The following is a 20,196-nucleotide window of genomic DNA, read 5'->3' as shown; positions in this document are numbered from 1 at the left end:
TCTTTGATGTCACAGTGAGCTCATGGGATTTTGGAACACATCCCCTCTCATGGCCATCAGCATATATCTGTCAACCTTAGATAACAACTAAGCTTTGAGATGAACTTATATAGGTTAGCTTGATCTTTCTACACAGCTGCCTGCAGAAATCTAAACCAACAGAGTCTATTTTTTTAAGTAGCAAAGGCCCTGCATTATATCAGCAACATAAGAATTTAATAATTACTAATCCAAAATAGAGATATGAATATGTACAGTCTTCATTAATTATGAAGTTGCTTGCTGCTTTTATTTGGGAGATGATTTTAAGTTTGAGAGGGTATGTGTGATTTTTTTTTTTTGTGTGTGTGTTTTCATGTGTGTACTTAAGCACTTACTGTGGAAAAGGAATGACTTAAGTTTTTGCTGATTTCTTATATGTTAAGCTTTAACTGATCATTCTGTTTCTTGGTTTGTTGTACAGAATAATAACTTTATAAATTTCTGAAGTAGTAAAATGGTAGTATGAAAGGTGACAGTAATAAAGCTCTCTTAGTGGTAGAATGGGTGCTGTATTTCTGTTATCGTTACCATATTGACCTGTTTGGTTATGATAAAAGATAAAATAGATATAAATATTATAACTGTAAAGCCTTTCTTTTTTGTTTAAACAGAAGGGAGAAGTGATGTAGGTGGGTCTTCTGTCTATGTGTTACTTTCATTGGTCAAATAAAGAGACTGCCTTGACCTTTGATAGGACAGTAGCTTAGATAGGTGGAATAGACAGAACAGAATGCTGGGAGGAAGAAAGCAGAGTCAGACAGACACCATGACACTCCTCTCCAAGACAGACGCTGGTTAGACTCATGCTGGTAAGCCACAGTCAAGTGGCAATACAGATATTAGAAATGGGTTAGATCAATATGTGATAGTTAGCCAATAAGGGAGTGGAGATAATGGGCCAGGCAGTGTTTAAATGAATACAATTTGTGTGTTGTTATTTCAGGTGTAAAGTTAGCTGGGTGGGATGAAAAGCAGGTCTGCTCGCCTCATCACTACATTGACCATGACTTAGAATAATTTATTTTTATGCAGGTTTTCTTGTCTTTTCAAGATGCTTGAGAAATCTGGAAGATTTGAAGATCTGTCTCTGGAAAAAAAAAAAAAAATGAAAACTGCAGGCTTACTCAGCCCAGGATCTGAGTTCTGTGACACTGAGTGCTCCAGAGATGGATGGGAACCACAGAACTTGAGTGCACCAAACTTGCATATAAGGGACACACAGGGACTTTGAAAATGCTGCACATCCTGTACTAGTCACTGCGTAGATGATACTGATAAACATTTTGTATTTGGACGCCAAAGTTAACTAATTTCAAAGTTGATTTACTTTTTATTAAGTTCTGTAGAGCTGCTGTTTTATTGTATTTGTTTTGTTTGTTTGTCTGTTTGTTTTTAGTTTGGGGACTTCATATTTTCCCCAGCATAATGTTTTTGCATTCACCTGTTCTTAACTTGAAAACCATCCAATTTAGTTTTTACAAACTCTTCAATGTGAAACCAAGAAATGTAATCAAAACAGTATAATATTCTGTGAATGGAGAGGATAATCTTAAGTTCTTCCTCCCCCCCCCACCCATGTGTGAAACATAGACTTCTGGGTAGGAAAGCTAAATATGCTAGTAGTTTGAATTAAAGGTTTAATATTATAAAAATGCCATCCAAAGAGTAAATCAAGTTACATAATTACATTTTACTTAATTAAATGTAGAACTGTCTGCTGAATTGCAGTTTCTGAAATACATTGTTTCTTTTGAAATAAAACTGCACAATAGCTTGTTAGCAGTGACCATCTTGCAGCTATGCAACTTTGAAAAGTCTAGATTTGCAGGTCTTCATGCTGGGGCTGCAGTGACTGTCCTAACAGGGGTCTTTTCTTCCTTTCGTGTAACTACTTCATTGTGCTTTGCATTGCCAGGCAGTTTTCCCATGTTTGGTAAAATGTTTAGCAAGTTGTAAATGTAATACCTTATGAAAAGGGTGAAATAAACACATCTGCAGTGGGACTTGTAGTAATTTGAGGGACATTTTATATACTTTTAAAAATCAGAATATAATTGGGATGCCAGATTTCTAGCAACTTGCATTTTTAGTTTTCCAGATAATCTGGAAGTTAGCATTTGATAAATGATTTTTAAGAAAATATAAAGATTTTGTTAATTTATAATTTATTAATGTGTTGTTACTGTAATTGAAAATGTTGTGGATACTTTTAAATTGAGTCTTTGTAGAAAGAACTGTATTAAGCAAAATTATGTGAATAAATATTCCCCCAAAATACATCTGATGGTTAAGAATACTGGAAGAGTGCTGTCAGGCTGCAACAGTGGATGTCTTTTTAAAAAACATATCAGAATACTACAAGTAGGTTTCCTCAGGAGAATGTTGCTCCCGATCTAGTCCATGCCGCACAGTCCTGCTGCCCTGCTGAGCTGCCCTGGGGGTTGAAGTGGGTGCTTCTCAGATGCTGCTACTCGTACCTCTCATTTGTCCCCAGCCCTGTGGCTTCTGCTGCCTCTTTTTCAGAAGGGCAAGGGCAGAAGGGCAGGGGTCTTCCCAGATAATGGGAAGAGCTGCACTGCTTTCCTACGGTTAAGCCATGGGCTGTTATGGTCAGTGGTCAGACACCCAGAACCTCAGTGTGGCAGCTGCCAGCACAGCTCTGTAGCTGCCTTTTTTCAGCCAGTTGTAGGAAGTTACTCTTCCCTCGGGGGAAATTTTCTTTCCTTAAGTTTTTTTTCTGTTAATATGAAATCTGAATCTGAATCCATTTCACTTCATCTTTCAGTCTGTAAGCTTTCTTCTTCTCTCTGATTTTCCCCAAGCTCTTAGAATGTGAATAATTGTTTTGCTTTCTACTACTGGTGTATTGTTGTGGTAAGAATTATGTCCACTGTCTTCTCTTCTTGGAGAGCAGCTGTGGTAATTAATATTTAGAATCCCCTGGAAGGTGACCTGCTTTGTGTCAAGCTCAGCTTCCTGGACATCTTGCCTCAGTTCACCCTTCCTTCACACTGTCCTCCTGCGGTCCTGACGGCTCATGTGCCTTGGCTGCTGCCTCCAAGTACCGTGAGGTCAGAGCGCAGTGCTGCCCTGTCGAGGACAGACGGACTATGCTTGTCTGGGTAGCGTTTACTGAAACAGCCTTTTTATTTCTCATATTTTATAAAATTAGCATTTTTACTTTAAATTTTGTTTGCAATGATTTCCTATAAAGATCAATTTAGAAATAGAAGAAAAGAGAGGAGCTCAGATATTCCAGTTTCTGTTCAAAGTTCCTGTTCTAGGAATGTTCTGTACATGAGACTTTATATAGCATTGCTTATAATATTTATCAGTCTGTGTGCGGACACTGAGTAGTATCAGTCATAAAATTATGTTAGCTATCCGACCTGATACTATTAGCTAACTACTATTAGCTAACTATTAGCTAACTAACTGCTATTAGCTAACTACTGATAGCAAATACTATGGAGATGGAATCAAAACTGGGGGCCTCACTTACCCAGCCAATCATCCCCTTCTAGAGTCTTTGTAAATGCTCCTCGGATAAGGTCACATGTGTATGGAGAAGGAGGCACATGCTTGGGTTTCTCTAGCGCCACTTTGTCCATAGTGAATCTATTGCCATTTTTTTTTCTCCTTTAACCTGGCTTTTCATTTCCTCTTCACCAAGATATTTAAGAGAAGCACTGTTCTCTTTAGAAATCCATTCACTGTAGTTGGCCCTCTCTAGAGCAATAGACATAATGATTTTCAAACCAAGCTACCAATCAGACTGCATGATTGTTTTAAGAAGAGTGTTTCTGATTGTTAGTAAGCAGTGCTGTCTGCCTGACTTGTGTTAGGTGACAACAGAAGCCACAGTGTAAAGTCATGTTGACCGGAGTGTACAGAGTTGGGCTCTCCAGTGCAAGTCTTCTGCATTCTTTGTTACATAATAACTCGGTTTCCACCCCTTTAGACACTAGAATGCAGCCCAGAATAACAAGGACAATCCTGAGCAGAGCTGCAGCGCGCACAACAAAGCTGTTTCCACCTGCTTGAGCACTCGGGAACGGCAGTGCCTGTTCAGACCTTATGTCACACTGTGGTTCTAAGTCTGGGTGTGGTGAGGTTTCAGAGACCCGCCGTGCTCAGGAAACAGGATTACCATGAGGTCCAGGCTGGCCTGGGCTGCATAGTGAGTTCTAGACTAGCCTGTCTCAAAAACAAACAAACAAACAAAAGCAATCATTTTAATATGTTACAGCAAGACATAGGCATGTTCCTTTCAGTGAAAGGGATGGTGGAGTCAATGTAAATAGTACCTGCTTTCCTGTACTGACCTGAGTGAAGTACGAGGATGGCCCCAGCAGGGAGCCAATGGTGAGCAGAGCTCGAACTCTCACAGTTGGAGAGGAGTTGTGTCTGTAACCTGACTGATAGCCACACTGCGCATTGGCCTTTTGACCAGATAGCCTTATGCTTCACAGAGGAGGTTTCCATCTAAACCAGAGCCAATTGTCAGGGTGCACAAAGTTAGCTAGAGGCAAATGGTGCTCTTGCCAGCAGTGCCATTTGCTGGTTCTAGGCGCTCTGGCGCCTTCAGCCATTTTCCTGTGGGTTTGGTTTACCCTGGTGTAAATTCGGCATTCACTGGCAGCAAGAGATGAAGTGTGAAATGCCCCTTGTCAATCACTGTACAGATATTTTAACTTTAAAACTCTTAGCATGCCAGTACTTTGGAGCCCATTCTCTTCCTTTTCCTAAAATATGTCACTTGTAATATTTTCTTAGCTGTATGGTATGACTGCAGTGACCTTACCTGTTTCACTGCCCACTCTTTTCTCCTCACTTCTGCTGAATCTGAATGGTTGCTGCTCCACACTCCTGGTAGTGATGCACTCCTGAAACCGTTGATAAGGCACTTTTGGTGATAACGTACCCAACTAATACTCTTTACCATATTCCGTAAATGTGCTTAAACTAGGAAATAGAAAAATAAATAAATAAATCAAAGAGTTCTCTATCTTAAGTGGGAAATTCCTCATCTCCTAAGTCTGTGGACTTTCTTTTAGAACTTAAAAGGCCTTGAACACCTTAAGAAATGTTAATATTTAGTCAGTTGAATATGCACAAATTAGTCAGTTGAATATGCACTGTCATTGACCTCACAGGTTGGTTATATAGATGTCCAAACTCTAATTTCTTGACCAGTGGCTGAAAATAAGATTGTTTAATTTTGTTTTGGTCTCTTTGTTTATGGAGAAGCAAAGAGCAGTTGGCATGAACTAGCATCCCCACAAATGAAGAATGTGATACTGTACCATTTATTGGCATTCTATGTTTCTTAGCTCTGTCTCTGGCCCATGAGGATCTCAAGATTGGACAGACATAAGTGATATTCTCCTGTCACTGAAGAGACATTTCTGATTTAGTATGTTGGAGTTGACATGTACCGATCATTTGTTTGGGAAACTTCACAACTGCTTGCCTATTGTCAGCTGTAACTGGCGCCAGAAATGTTTCCTTCATTTGTCAACCACGTGCGTATCTGGTATGCATGAGAGGTTGAGGCAGAGGCGAGGATCACAGGTTTGAAGCCAGCTTGGGCTACATGGTATTTGAGATCAGCCTGAACTACAAAATGAGAGCTTGTCTCAAAGTTTGATTGTAGTCTTGTTAGAGTGTTTGCTTGTACATAGTACACTCAGGAGACATTGGTCTGGGAAGAAATGACAGAGCATCGGACTTGGTGGCACTGATTAGCAGTTGCTGTATGTCTCTGCAGGTGACTTGTCATGCGGGTTTCTTTGGTTGAAAATCACAATATTTGTCTCCATTGATTTGCTCCAGGTTCCCCAACTTTTCTATAATACCTCTTGATTTCCTCTATCAGAAAGTATTTTATTCTTCTTGTTAAATAAGGCCCTGGAACTAGAGAAAATGTATTAGGAACAGCCTGTATTAGTGTGATCTCAACAGAAACGGAACAGCTCATCATTGATATTTTAATAAATAAAATTTCCAAATGATCTTGTTAAACTCTCCTGCTCTTTGGAAGTAGAAAATCAAGAGTGCTCTGAAGGGAAGTTGTTGTGTCCTACCTATTGTCTTTAAGTTGACAGTGCATTGCAATAGAACATCTGAATGCTGAAAAGTTGCCATGCCGTAATTGATGTTAGGCCTCTATTTTATTACCCATAATAGCAAAGCTAGATCTAAAAGTATCAAAATTTCTCATAAGCTTATGGTAATGGACAAAGGCATGTGTTTTCCCATGACTGTAGGTAAAGGTGTCCTCTGGAATACCTGATCTAAACCTTTACAGTTACCATGGAAATGCAGCGGGAGCCCTGTTGGGAAGGGTGCACTGTGGGTATGGAGCCACACTTTGTAGACTTCGTTTGTTTCACAATTTGCCTTTATTTTTGGAAGCAATTTTTAAGATATAAACAACATTGGGTTCTGTAGTGAACCAATTAAGAAACTAGGCTTTGGGGCTGGACCTCCTAGTCTTGGGCATCTCTGGCCATGGGTTTTATTCTCTGTGCCTTGCCTTGGTCTTCTGATATCAGGACTCCTGTATTAATAAGAAGGTATATGTATTCCAAGTCAGTAATATACATAAATGTTGATTACTAAACAAAAACATTTGTACCCATTTATGATTTTTATAATACATTTATCATGAAGTATCATGGTAACATCTGAGATCTTAACTTGTGTTTTGAAAGAAGCCATGGATTAACAGAGCATTGTGGGTTCTGATTTCCATTCTCATCATTTGGTGAAAGTGCTGTTTGAACAACTTTACATTAAGGATTTTGATTCCATGCTTCTTGGAACTAGGAACATAGTAATGAAAGTCAGCTGGCCCCTGGGAGCTTAATTTAAATTACTGTTGCACACTGGAGAGTAAGTAATGAGCTGTAGCAGACATATTACAATGTAATACGACTCAGAAGAGATGAGCGCATGATTAGGTCTTTAAGAATAGATAGATGGCCGGGCTCTGGAGAAAGTGGGTAAAGAGAAGTGTACAGTAGACAGAAAATGAGAAAATCAGCCTTCACTCTATCTAGGGAGGCAAGCAAACAGCAGCTCATGCAGTGTGTGTGTGTGTGTGTGTGTGTGTGTGTGTGTGTGTGTGTGTGTGTGTGTGTGTGTGTGTCTAGCTGCGGTAGAGGACTTTCAGCAGGAAAAAGACAGCCTTGTTTACATTCCAGATTGGAGAAGGGAGACTGGAGGCAGAAAGGCCTATTAGAAATCTAAAGTAACTCGAAAGATGAGCGGGAAGTAAAGAGGACTGAGACTTAGGAAGGAAAGTTGACTCACCTCAGTCTCCTCCTTGCAGAGAGGCATAGAGAGCTGGTGGGACAACTCCTTGTTTTTGTGTATCGCGAAAGGTTGACAGTACCTGGGAAAATCCGATTCTGCCAGGAATATCCTAAAGAGCCATACATAAGGAACGTACGTATGAAAATGAATTGAGGTGGAGGACTGGATAGAGGTTTGAGAACAAAGCCATACACGAATACTGGCAGTTGCTTCAGGGTCACGGTACCTTAGGGCTTCAAACATTGCCAGCACTAACTCTAGAGTGAGGGGCACGGAGTTACTTAGCACTCTAGCTTGGCTAAGTTGGACCTCTCTTGAAGCCCCATTGCCTTAGCTCCTGTTGCTCTGACCCTTGCTTAGTGAGTGCCAACCTGTGCCCTGAAACACTCTTGAGAGTTTTGTCTTGGGTTCCTTTCCATTGTGCCTGACTTTAGATCTTGACAATGAAAAACAAAGGTACAACTTGGTTTGGGTTCTTGTACACATCTATATCCTGGTGATGATTGCTCTTAAAGACAGATTGGGTTGTGCTCTGTAGAAGGACCAGAAGGCTACAGGTTGCTGTTTCATGGTCTTTGACTGGTGAAGTCTTGGAGGAGCAGCAGCCATACAGGTCAAGGAGGCAGCCTGCTGATGATCTAGCTGTTAAGCGCATCCATGGCAACACCACAACAGATTACTCTTCAGAGGACAGGAAATCACAGACCAGACCTGTGAAACAGTGGTATGTATCCTGAGAGATATATCCCAAGATGACAAAATCCCCTAAGTTTATATATTTCACATAAAATGCTTTTTTTAAAAAAATGTCTGCAATACCTAATGCTAATATAAAACTTAAAATTTTGTCAAATAGTGCTTTACTCCTAATAATATTTTGTGAGCTCTTGAACTAACTATGTTACGGGAGTCAGACAGACTATAACCAAAAAGTACCTTCCCAATAAAATAAATTTGACTTTTTACTATTCCTGATTTACTTGGTCCTTTGGGAGCTGAGTGACCGGAACATAGTGTTGGCCATAGTGTAAAACAACTTTAGGAAAATAAACAGTTGCATATCATGAGTCCTTGGTAGCTCGTTAATGCCCGAGATGTTTAGTGTTAGGTCAGGTGTGGTCACACACACCTTCAGTCTCGGCACTCAGGAGGCAGAGGCGAATGAGTTTGAGACCAGCCTGGTCTACAACAGGCTGGTACTGAAACTCTCCAAAGAAGTGTAAGTCTAATCACCACCCAGATATCCAGGTTCTGTACACCAAGGATGACGTACAGTTCATCTGTTGTTAGAACACAACCATAGACTGCCCTAGAGTATTCAGACATGCAGATCCATCTTGCCATGTAATCAATTTGACAAAAAGTCCCCAACTGATACGTAACTAGGTCTTTGGTTTTCTATTTTGTTTTCCATCTCTGAGATCTATTTGGAACCAACTCTGTTTTCAGTGCTCAGCAGTTAAGTGACCAGTGGTTGTTGTCCTGGAAAGTCCAGGTTCAGACAACTCTTCCTCAGGAATGTTTTCTGACTGTTTGTGCCTGGATAGTTCTGAAGGCTTGATAAGACCTTGACCTTATTTGTTTAGCAGCTGCACGTGAGCAGCTCTTGCTCTGTATTGGGACTCGATGGAAATAGTGTCAACTTCAGCAAAAAGAGCTTGAAAACCCTTTGCAAAATTAGGCGTTTTGTGTATATTCACAGACAACTCTGGCCTTCAATGTGGCTGCAGCTTTTGATGATTCTATTCAGGCTTCGATTAGCTTGTTCTCCTGCACAGGAGCTGAAGGGTTTGTGAGGTCTGATGAACCAGAGTTGTTCATGAGCTCCTTTTAGATGTATCACCTCTCAAGTTCTACTTGGCCATATTCCTGGCCATTGTAGTTGACTTTACCATGTTCATGCTTGATGCTGTTAAGCTCATCCACAAAATACTCATTTGCAAAACAGACTTCACGACCTAGTGTGGGGAGCAGTCTAGAAGTAGTGAAGTCTAAATATTATTGAGGCCACTGCCCAGATTGCCAAAGGGTCTTGTGCTCCAGTGTCCAGCTGAAGGGAGTTCCTTCAGATTGAACTGTGCCCTGGGAGAGGCATGTTAAATGTTTGTGCCTTTTGATGCCTGTGAGTCAGTAATTTCTCAGAATGTGGCCAAGCATTAAGATTGACTCGAGAGGCAACAGGGAATGTGGGGGCAGCTCTTTAAATCTGTTAAGGCCTCAGCCTTACCACATGGGCTCTAGGCTAATCTTTGCAGTGTGGTTCTATTGGGTATCCATACTCTGGAATGGGTTCAAGAGACCTCAGACCTGTGCAGCCAGGTCTTGACATCTCTTCTTCGGCTCTTCCTATTAAGTCAGCATCTCTTGATGAATGTTGAGAAGCTGTTCTTGGTGATGTTATAAATCCTCCCCCTGTGGTAAGGAATAAGTGACTTGCCAGGGCTCCGACATTGATTTTGCACAGCCAAGTTTAGTAGGTTCCTAAAACCTTTTTTACCTCCAGAGCAAAAGTCCTCTGACTTGCAGGCTTTTATCTTCTTTATGTTTAATAAACTCAGCTTTGACCCTCAAGACTGAGCACTGACATCTCTCTCTTGGCCCTGAATCAGTGACCCTCGTGAGTCAGAGTTCCCAGAAGCACCCAGAACACAAGAAGTTACCAGGAACAAGGACCATAGATAGCAGTTAAAAATAGTACCGCTAGCTGGCCTAGTAGCACACACCTAATCCCAGCACTTAGGATTGGAGGCAGGAGGATCAGTAGTTTAAGGTCACCCTTTTTACATAGCCAGAGACCAGCGTGGGCTACACAAGACCCTGTTCCCTAAAACAAATGTTGCATTCCAACGAGACAGAAAAAGCTGCCCCAGCCTGTGTTAGTCACAGAATAAGCCTTCAGCTTATTCCTACAGAGGAGCGTGTGAAGCTGTGCTGATAGGGGACAGACAGGGAGCTGATATTTGCTCTTTATAACAAAAAGGTTGGGAATAAAATAGATCAACCATAAGAATAAACTGGACACGTGCCTATAATTCCAACACTCAAGAATTGAAGACGGAAGGCTTGCTGTGACTTTGAGGCTAACATGGGCTCCATGGTAAATACCAGAGTAGCTAAAGCTACCTAACTAGACCATCTCAGAAAGATACAGGTTTGAAACACTGTTCTTGAGTAGGCATGTGTCCTCAGGTCTTGGAAGGAGTAAGGGAGGGCTGTTGCCCAGGACAGTGGTCTCACATACCAAACTGTTGTGCTACTGAGAGCCAGTGTGTGCACTGCAGATGCCAGGCAGACGTGGTAGCTCCATTTCCTCAGCAAGAACAATGGTGTCCTGGTCAGACTAGTTCTTTTTCAGAGCAGCTTTAGTCACTTAAAATTTTACATATAACAGAAACCCCCTTGGGGAATAGCACCTAAGGGATTGGACAGAAATGCACCTCCATGGCTTTCTCTGCAACCAAAATAGAGACCACTCATCCATCCTCAGTGTGACCTCATGTCCCTTGAGTAACCTCCCATCCGTCTGCTCAGCCCAAGCCGCCGCTGTCTGCTCTGCGTTGCTGTGTACTCAGTGAAATCAGTATTTTATTTGTGTGTGGTTTCACTCAGCGTGGCTCTGTGAAAAGCATCCATCTTGTTACTTGAGTCCGTTTTCTTCAGAGAGTCGTGTTCTGTTACATGAAGATGCTGTTATCCTATTGGTGTGGACCTCAGCTGTTTTTAGTTTGGGTTATTATGAACATTTATATACAATGTGTGTGAACATATAACTTCATTTTTCTTCAATAAATATTGGTGGTAAAATTGCCGAGTTGTGTGGTGTTTATGTCATAAGATGTTGCAGATTGTCGCAAAGTGTTGTGTTTCACTTCCCACCAGTGCCACACTCATTGGTACACGCCTGTAATCTGACGTTCAAGAGGTGGAAGCAGGGAAATCAGTAGTTCAGGGCCAGCCTGATCTGTATAATAAATTTGAGGCCTGTGCTGCATGAGGTCTTTTCTGAAAGAAAGAAAGAAAGAAAGAAAGAAAGAAAGAAAGAAAGAAAGAAAGAAAGAAAGAAAGAAAGAAAGAAAGAAAGAAAAGAAAGAAAAGAAAAGAAAGGAGAAAAGGAAGGAAGGAAGAAAAAAGAAAAATGCTTTATCAGTCATTCTCTGTCTACTGTTCCCCACCAGAAGCTCCTCTGACCATCACACTCTGCAGGTCTGCATTTCTGGTTACCTAGCCCGTGTCAGTCTACTCCAGTGTGCTCTTGCATTTGATGTTTTGCACCTTATCCCTCACCCATGCTTAGTTCTTATTAGCCGTTCTTCATCCAGTCAACAGTATAATGTGTATGACTCTGCCACATTTTATCTGTCTGCTAGCTGGTAGGATTTTGTAAATGTTTGTCTATGGCTTACCTCTGAAAATGTTCTGTTTTCACGTCAGTTTGTTAGTGTGTTCTCTTCCTGTCTTCCAGCCTTTCTGTCCTAAGAAATTCTTGCCTAATACATAGTCACAGGTTTTTCTCTGTAGCTCGTAAAAAAAAATATGTGTGTATAAAAAATAATCTGTGATAGAGCTGAAATCATGTGAGCACCTTATGACGAAGAGGTTTATGGTTTGTGTTCCTCCATATGACACTCTAGCCTGTTCCAGATAACTTCATTAAAAAAATATCTCTGTCTCTCTCTCTCCACCCTTTTCTGGTCCCCTTTGTTATTTTAGCCCCTGTGGTCTTTTGTGCCCATGTTAATTTGTCATTGTCTTGATTGCTCTGTGTTCTTTCAGTAGTTCTTGGAGGGAGGGGGCTGCTTGTTTGGTTCCCACCCACCTGGCTGCTCTAAACTCAATCACACAGAAACTGTATTAATTAATTCACTGCTTAGCCCATTATCTCTAGTTTCTTATTGGCTAACTCTTACATCTTAATTTAACCCATTTCTATTAATCTGTATATCACCACGGGGTTGTGGCTTACCAGCAAAGTTCCGGTATGTCTGACTCTGGCAGTGGTGGCTCCATAGCGTCTACCCCTGACTCTGCCTTCTTCCTCCCAGCATTCCATTTTGTTTTCCCCACCTAGCTCTGTTCCCCTACAGCTCTGCTATAGGCCCAAAGCAGTTCCTTTATTAACCAATGAAAACAACACATAGACAGAGGGAATTCCTATACCACATTCTTCACAGCATCAAACTTGCTGTCTGCAGGTGTGCAGGCCACGTGTTTGGTCTGCACACACTCAGGCAGCTGTTTCTGTCACTCCAGGAAGAATGTGTTCTTTAACTCTCACCAACCCCTTCCCCTGTGCCCCAGGAACTATCAGTGACCTACTTTCTGTCTCTGCCTGTTCTAGACATTTCATCAATGGAATCAGACAGCATGTGGCCTCCTGTATCTTGTTCCTTTCACTTAGCCATCATGTTTTCAAGGTTCATCTGTGTGCTATCATGAATTCTTTATGTCCTATGGATAGTTTTTTTCTCTTGATAGCCTCTGGTGTTTCCTGTTGAGGGAATTCAGTCCAGTAGCCAGTTGTATGGGGCTAGTTGGTCCAATAGGTGTGGTCTTTTCTGGAGATAAGTGACCTGATAAAACCCGGGGGTGGGGGAGGGTAGGGGTGGGATTCTTTACTGATTGACTTGATCACAGACTTCCCTCCCTCAATGCCGTGCTATGCCTCACAACCCTCAAAATAGTACCACCAGCTGGAGATCAAGAATGGTATTGATGGAGGAAACTCGGTGATCAAGTCAGATTTGTGAACAAATCAAAAGAGTATACTCAAAATACCGATCAAGGCTACAATGCCTCCCTCCACGGAACTGGTCTTCCTCTAGTTCCCAGTGGCGATAGGGAAGGTCTGGGGAAGTTCCCAAGCCGTGCCTCCGCAGGCCCTCCTCAGTCCAAGGGATCCTGCGCTGTGACCCTCCCCCTTGTGGGGTCACGTTTCCCCAGAGAAGACCACGCCCGTTGGACCAAGCTGTTCCATACAGTTGGCTCTTGGACTAAATTCCCTCAGGAGTTTCCACTTTGGTGATTCTGAATAATGTTGCCATTTGCATTAGTGTGAACACAGGTTTAATTCCTTCGGGTCTAAACCTCAGAATTGCGGGACCATGTGGTAATTCTGGTGAGATGTCTGAAAATGGCCAAGCTTTTTGTCTGTACCATTTCACAGTTTCACAGTTCATGGCTTCCCAGGAGCCATGAGGTGGGGAGTGCTTGCCTGTGGTTGACCTTTCCGTAAAGATTCTGTTGCGTTGCTGTTTGTCTTTTCATATGCTTATTGGCCACTTGTACTTCCAGAGAATTGCCTAGATCCTTTGCTCATCTTAAAATTAGTTTTCCTGAGTTCTGCCTACTAGCCTATAGGCAGATATATGGTGTGCAAATGGTTTCTGCCATCCTGAGGGTTGTCTCTCCACTACTTCAACCTTGGCAGCCTTGCTTTTGATAAAGTACGATTTATCTATTTTCTTTCTTGGCTGCTTGAGCTTCAAGTGTATCTAAAAAACTACTGCCTAAACTATGTCATAAAGATTTATATCTGTGTTTTCTCCCAATTTTTTTTTTATCATTTTCCCTCTTACACTTAGGTTTTTTTCTATACCCGGGATTAGTTTCTATGTGAGTTGTAGAAACCTAGCTTCATTCTGTGGTATGTTAACAACCAGTGTCCCAACATCGTTATAGTCTTTCCCTGTACAGTGTCTTGCATCTGGTCGAGAATGACTAAACGTGTATTTTCTTCCTAAGCTCATAATGTTTTCCATTGCTATATGTCTGTTCTAATGCCAATACCACATGGTTTTAATAACTATATATTTGTGGTATGCATTGAAGCTCAGACCTGGGGGGTTGTTCATTTGTTTTTGTTTGTCAAGACAACATCTCGATACATAGCTCTGCCTGTCCTGGAACTAGCTCTGTAGACCAAGCTGGCCTTGAACTCACAGAGATCTGTCTGCCTCTGCCTCCCAAGTACTGGGATTAAAAGTGCGCCACCACCACCTGGCTCAAACTTTTTAGCTTTGTGTGAAAGTTAGTTTGTAAGCATTAAGACACATTTTTATACTTATCAAGTGACAGCAATAATGCAGGTAGAAACCTCAGCTGAGCCTCCTTCGCTGATACTGAGTTGTTGATGGCTGTCTTGGCTCCTTGGTGTTGTCCTAGACACTAGCTGTTCCTTTGGCAGTGGGAGTACCCTCACATATTAAACAAGTGGCCTACTACTGCGCTCTATGCCTGAAGTGTACAGTTCTTCAAGCCTGTCCCATGGACCCACTTACGAATGTTAATGGTGCATTCTCAGATAGCACCTTATTAACTAGCCTTCTTAGTAGGCATCTCTCTGCCGGGCCCAGACCGGAATGCTGCCAATGTTTTTTTGGCCTTTGTGGTTATACTTAAAAAAGATTTTTATACATCTCAACTTGCGGACATGTTTACCTCTGTTTTCTCCTAGTACTTCTATATTTAGCTCATTTGAAAAACATCTAAATATTTAATCCATCTATAACTTTGAAAACTACAGAAGTTTTTATTGCATGCAATACTGAGAAATGAGTATCACAAGTGCATTTTTGTTTTGGGGGAAATAAACTCCTTAAGCTTTTTGATTCCCACTGAGTCAAGAAACTAACAATCCAACAATATCTGAAGTCAGAACTGGGGAGACGGTCAAGTTGGTAAAAATACCTGCTGTACAAGATGAAGCAGCACCCACATAAAAAGCCAGCCATGGCAACCTGTGTTTATGTCTCCCAGTACTGTAGAGGTGGAGGTGGAAACAGGCAAATCCTGGGAGCTCACGGTCTGCAGACAACCTGGAAGAATCGATAAGCTTAAAGTTCAGTGAGTCGATCCATCTCTAAAAGTAAGGCAGAGAGTGATTGAATCAACTTCTGGCCTCCACCCACCTGTACATAAGTGCCTGTCCACACAGAACATACACACATCACTCAGACTCTTCAATAGAAGGAAGTAATTCAATAGAAAACTGGAGTTATCTGGTGTATGACACATAGGTTGACCACAGAGTGACAAAAATAACACTCTTATGGAAGCTACGTAACCAGTCTTTTGATGTGCTTGTATCAGGATTTGGTAGTCATGAAGTGATGCTCATACCGTGGTGGCTCTTGTGTGTGGACTGTCATGCTAAGCAGAGTTATTTAATCTTCACAGTTGCCCAGAGCAAAGCCTGGAGTGAAGAAATGGAGAGGTGAAGTGGTTTGCCCCCCGATTGCAGGTCTCTGGAAGCTACAGCTGAAGGCAAACCTACGAGGGTCAGAACTCCTGCCTCAGAAATGAGTTTGCAGTGGAGGTATAGAAGGTCAAGGCTGGCAGGGCCTGAGTCTAGGGACTGCCTAGCACCAGATGCTCTGTCTTCTTTTGGTTTTGATGCCAGTTATTTGAGTTCTTTTTGTGTCACGGTGATAAAAATGTGTGACCCAGTTACTTACAGAGGATGGGTTTACTTGGGCTCCATCATATAGGGGAGAGGTAGCAGCAGGTAGGCATGGTGGCTGAAGCTGGAAGCTTGAGAGTTTCCATCAGAATCACAGGCGGAAAGCAGAGTGAACCTTTTAAGCTTCAAGACCCACCCTGAGTGACATAGGTTCTCCTTACCAAACAGCCCCAAAAAATTGGGGACCAATTATTCCAATGCCCGATACTATGGGGGAGGGGTGGAACAACATCGTATTCAAACCACCACAGCCGTGAACAGTGAGACATAATGGGATGCCCCACTGGAGCACAGGAAGCCAAGCTGTCACACAGGGAAAGGGCAGATGTGCCCAGGACCTTGGGAACAGTCTGCTTCCAAAGGCTGAGTGGAAACCTCTAGGCTCAGGGAAGTGGCTTTCCTCGCTGCTCTGGCAAAATACCTGACCGAATGATGGATACAACTTAAGAAAGATTCCTGCCGGGCAGTGGTGGCACACGCCTTTAATCCCAGCACTCGGGAGGCAGAGGAAAGGTAGATCTCTGTGAGTTTGAGGCCAGCCTGATCTACAAGAGCTAGCTCCAGGACAGGCACCAAAGCTACAAAGAAACCTTGTTTCAAAAAAATAAATAAATAAACAAAAAAGAAAGAAAGAAAGATTGCTTTGGGCTCATGGCTTCCGAAAGTGGCCAAGCAGAGTAGCTCGGAAGGTGCCAGTAGGATCATAACATGGTTTATCAGAGTAGGCAGGAAGCTAACGAGCAGACTGTTGGTCTGTTTTCACCAATCAGGCTCCGAATCCCAAAAGTTCAAAAATCTTCTTAAATAGCCTTACCACCTGGGAAAGTGTCCACACACGTGAACCCTGGGTGCACCTTTGCCTGTCTCTGGAGAAGCTCCATGGTTCCTAGCTTTGTACTTGAGACAGGCTGGTCACCAGGCAGTGGATGGAGGAAGCTTCTAGATGACTCTCCCCAGCTGCCATCATACTGCAGCCACCCAGATGAGATGCCAGAGGGAGGGAGGGAGTTTTGCTGCTCCAACCCATTTTGAGAACTGAGGGACTCGAAAAGGTATGACTGTTGTCTTTGTATCCCACTAGGGATGAGGTGGTTGGACACACTAAAGGACAACGAGAGCTGACCTGTTCTAGAAATGACAGCATCTGCCAGAGGGCCATAGACAACCCCAGGTTTGGTCACTCGCTCTTCTACTCGTGGCCACCAAATAGGTTTCTATTTCTATCCTCTGTTCTTACCCACACAAAGTGTTTTCTGTCTTGGGATATTTGAGAATCTCAAAGTGAAAGGAAATGCATAAACTTAGAGAGCTATGGTCTTCAAGAAAGAAAAGGAGCTAAGCTGTTGCTGAGGTCACAAGTGCTTGCCACAGAAGCAAGAGGAACTGGGTTCTGCACCCAAAGCACACATGAAAAACTGGGTGTGCCTCCCAGTGCTAGGAAGGCAGAGACAAGTGGATCCCTGGAGCTTGCTGGCCAGCCAGACTAGCCCAATAGGAAAGTCAAGCCAATGAAAGACCCCAGCCGAAAACAAGGTTGATTGCTCTTGAGGAATGTGTCCCAAGGTTAACCTCGGGCCTCTACACCACCTCTGGCATCACATACACACACACAGAGGAGGTGGGAGGGAGTGGGAGAAAGAAAAAGAAAGAGAATGTTGGTAGAAACCATTCAGAAGAATTAAATTTGCTCACTTTAACACTGTAAGGCATTATTACTAAGTGTCAGCAGTTCCTTCTAGAAAGGGAGTTGCTCACATGACAGTTACTGGCTTGGTGATTATCACAGAAAGGAGATGGAGCACACAAGGTAAATCTTTTTAAGGTAAAACTAAGGAACGGTTTCTATTGCTGTGATAAAACACCATAACCAGCAGGATGCGTACCTTTAACCCCAGGATTAACTAGGGAGGCATAGGCAGGCAGATCTCTGAGTTTGAGGTCTTCCTAGTCTACAGAGCAAATTCCAGGACGGCCAGAGCTATGAAGAGAAACCCTGTCTTGAAAAACAAAATACAAAACAACAATAAAATACCGCCAATACCGTGATAGTTTGAATGTAATTGGCCTCTGTAAACTCGGGGAGTGGCACTATTAAGAGGTGTGGCCTTGTTGGAGGAAGTGCATCACTGTGGGTGTGGGCTTTGAGATTTCCTATGCTCTTGATTCCACCCAGTGTTTCAGTTGACTTCATGTTGCCTACAAGATGTAGGACCCTCAGCTACTACTCTGGCATAACGTCTGCACACAATGTCTGCACACCACCATGCTCCCTGCCATAGTGATAATGGTCTGAACCTCTGAAACTGTAAGCAAGTTACCCCAATTAATTGTTTTCATTTATAAGAATGGACATGGTATCTCTTCAATAAAATCCTAACTAAGACAATGACCAAAACCAACTTGTAGAAATAGGGTTTATTTCATTTTACATTTCTACATCACAGTCCGTCATTGAGGGTGTCTTAGGGTTTCTCTTTCTGTGAAGAGACACTATGACCATGACAACTCTTATAAAGGAAAACGTTTAATCAGGGCTGGCTTACAGTTCAGAGGTTTAGTCCATTATCATCGTAGCTGGATAGTCTACATGGTAACGTGTAGACAGACATGGTGCTAGAGAAGTAGCTGAGAGCTCTACACTTTGATCCACAGAAAGCAGAAAGGAGACCAAGTCACACTAGGACTAGCTTGAGCATCTGAGACCCAAGAGTCCACCCCCACAGTGGCGCACTTCCTCCAACAAAGCTGTACCTATTCCAACAAGGCCACACCTCTTAATGATGCCCCTCCCTATGGGCCAAGCATTCAAACACATGAGTCTGTGTAGGCCATTCCTATTCAAACCACCACAAGGGACATTCAACAGAGGCAGGCGGATCTCTGTGAGTTCGAGACCAGCCTGGTCTACAAAAGCTAGTTCCAGGACAGGCTCCAAAACCACAGAGAAACCCTGTCTCGAAAAACCAAAAAAAAAAAAAAAAAAAAAAAAAAAAAAAAAAAAGAACTGATGCAGAGACCATGGAGGAATGCTGCTTACTAGATTGATCCTTCTGGCTTGCTCAGCCTACTTTCTTGTAAAACTCAGGGCTATCTGACCAGAGGTGGCACCACCAACAATGAGTTGGTCCCTTCCACTTCAATCATGAATCAAGAAAATGCCTCACAAGCTTGCCCATAAGACAATAGTGGAGGCATTTTCTCAATTGAGGCTCCTTCTTCCCAGATGATTCTAGCTATGTCAAGTTGGTGAAAAAAAAAAACACCCTGGACAATGGCTTTAATAATTTATCCTTAGTTTCAAAAAAAAATTCTTCCTGCAAAATAATGGATATTTGTTATAGGGACCTTTGAAAATGTAAGTAAGTCACAAAGAAAAAATATTCATTATATTTCCCCCTTTCTCTTCTGGCCAGAAATTTGATTTCTTTTAATTCTTTGGTAAATACTTTTCCTGACTTTTTTCTGTGCATATATATTCTTGGAAGACTTATTTATAGTTGTTAGAATCACTTTCATCCCATTTGTCATTTTTGCATAGTATTCCAATTCATAATTGTGCCATAATATTAGATATTGTTAATATTTTATAATTATATTTAATAATAAGTAATTAACAATGCTATGGTTGAGTAACTCCTCCATGTTTTGTAAATGTCTTTACATAAGACTGGATGAACATTCTTATCTAAAGCTGATGGATCAAGCTAGCAATAAAACCCTAACTAAGGCAATGACCAAAACCAGCCTGTGGAAATAAGGGTTTATTTCATTTTACATTTCCACATCCCTGAGCATAGGAAATCTCAAAGCCCACCCCCACAGTGACGCACTTCCTCCAACAAGGCAATACCCACTGCGACAAAGCTACACCTCCTAATAGTGCCACTCCCTATGAGCTTACTGGGGCCAATTACATTCAAACTACCACAGTAATGGTGGTATTTTATTGTTGTTTTGTATTTTGTTTTTCAAGACAGGGTTTCCCTTCATAACCCTAGTCGTCCTGGAACTTGCTCTGTAGACTAGGAAGACCTCAAGTGCAGTGTCCGATTATGTTGTTCCTTCACTGAGTTCAGTCTTATGACTTCACCTTACTCAGCACCAAAAACTCCTTATAGACATAAGACATGCCCCTCCCACTTCCTTCTCTAGTCCTTCTTCTTCCTCCTTCCCTCACTTGCCACATGGTGGATTTAAGGTTTTGCTCGTGCAGACAGAAAGGGTGATAGATATGGAGTAAAGCAGGGTCAGATGAAAAAATAAAACCTCTAAACAGGTTATAGTGTGTTCACCAATGTGCATAGGCTTAAGGGAAAAAAAGGAGAAAAGGGTATAGACAGTCATACCATTAAATAAATAAGAAATAAACAAATAAA

At 42.1% G+C, this 20,196-nt stretch overlaps 1 protein-coding gene across 1 annotated transcript in view; it reads left to right on the top strand.

Moving 5' to 3' along the window:
• Positions 1-11,168, top strand: part of Znrf2 (zinc and ring finger 2) — a 37,897-nt gene extending 26,729 nt beyond the window's left edge. Inside the window, exon 5 of the mRNA XM_013351364.2 lies at positions 1,075-11,168. The gene's annotated coding sequence lies outside the window, so the exon portion shown is untranslated. The remainder of the gene's footprint in view (positions 1-1,074) is intronic.
• Positions 11,169-20,196: the final 9,028 nt, after the last annotated feature.

The sequence above is a fragment of the Microtus ochrogaster genome, linkage group LG3 (assembly GCF_000317375.1).
Source record: "Microtus ochrogaster isolate Prairie Vole_2 linkage group LG3, MicOch1.0, whole genome shotgun sequence".
Taxonomy (NCBI): Eukaryota; Metazoa; Chordata; class Mammalia; order Rodentia; family Cricetidae; genus Microtus; species Microtus ochrogaster.
The sequence above is the reverse complement of the archived record's forward strand: the minus strand, read 5'-3'. Positions and strand labels throughout refer to the sequence as shown.